Source organism: Acyrthosiphon pisum, unplaced genomic scaffold, assembly GCF_005508785.2.
Source record: "Acyrthosiphon pisum isolate AL4f unplaced genomic scaffold, pea_aphid_22Mar2018_4r6ur Scaffold_176;HRSCAF=575, whole genome shotgun sequence".
Taxonomy (NCBI): domain Eukaryota; kingdom Metazoa; phylum Arthropoda; class Insecta; order Hemiptera; family Aphididae; genus Acyrthosiphon; species Acyrthosiphon pisum.
The window spans coordinates 4,273-4,831 of record NW_021766761.1 but is presented as its reverse complement, the minus strand read 5'-3'; positions in this window follow the sequence as shown (position 1 = coordinate 4,831).

The following is a 559-nucleotide window of genomic DNA, read 5'->3' as shown; positions in this document are numbered from 1 at the left end:
CAAAAAAAAAAAAAAAAAAAAAACACATCATTGTAAAATCAATACATTCATCACTTCGTTCAGAATCTAAAAATTAAAAAAAAAAATTAAAAAAAAAAAAACACATCATTGTAAAATCAATACATTCATCGTTCCACTCAAAATCTAAAAACTAAAAAAATTTAAAACTTAAAATGTCCGTAAACAGCTAAAAAAGAGTCAAAATATTTTCAAAATTGTATGGTGTATAGGAAATGCTAATATAAACATTCAGTAAAATTTTCATGTATCTGCAGTTATTCGTTTTTGAATTACAACAAAATAAGGAAATCGCTACATGAGAAATCGAGTGAATATCCAATGTTGTAAAAATTTGAATTTCAAACGATCATAAAAATTTAATTTGACTTTCTTAATGATATTTTTTGTTTGATAAAGGTAGATAATCTTATAAGGAATCTTGTATTACATTTTCATATCTTAGATTTAAAAAGAAATATTTTTTATGAGTTTCTAACTCGAAATAGTTTGCAAATGTTCGTGATTTTTCCATATTTTGTCATTTTTTGAACTTTAAATG